Source organism: Mastomys coucha, unplaced genomic scaffold, assembly GCF_008632895.1.
Source record: "Mastomys coucha isolate ucsf_1 unplaced genomic scaffold, UCSF_Mcou_1 pScaffold22, whole genome shotgun sequence".
In the NCBI taxonomy this organism is placed as follows: domain Eukaryota; kingdom Metazoa; phylum Chordata; class Mammalia; order Rodentia; family Muridae; genus Mastomys; species Mastomys coucha.
In genome coordinates, this window is record NW_022196905.1 from 83,532,336 (window position 1) to 83,532,787 (window position 452).

Genomic DNA, 452 nt, shown 5'->3' on the forward strand with positions numbered 1-452 from the left:
TCTTCTTCTTCTTCTTCTTCTTCTTCTTCCTTTTATCCCTCTTTCCCTCCCAAAGGGACTTCATTTACTTTTCAAATCCACATGATGCAAAATACAGATATCAGCAACATTTTAAAAAACTTCTTATGTCTTTTCTTGCACGTAGCCACATGCTTCCCTGAGCACTGGTTAAATTTCTTCACCGATCTCTATTTGGCTACTTTTAAAAATTCAGTCTCTTGAAATGAATTGGCAGATTTATTTTAAAGCCATATTACTGCAGACAAAGCCTTGCACAAAAGGCATACACATTTTACACACTTTTATGTATTGTATATGCAATATACACATAACATATATATGCTACACATACAGAAGCGGGCTTATGTAGTACCTTTTGTACTTTGTGTTTGTTCTTTTGTGATTGGGTTACCTCACTCAGGATGATATTCTACAGATCCATCCATTTCCCT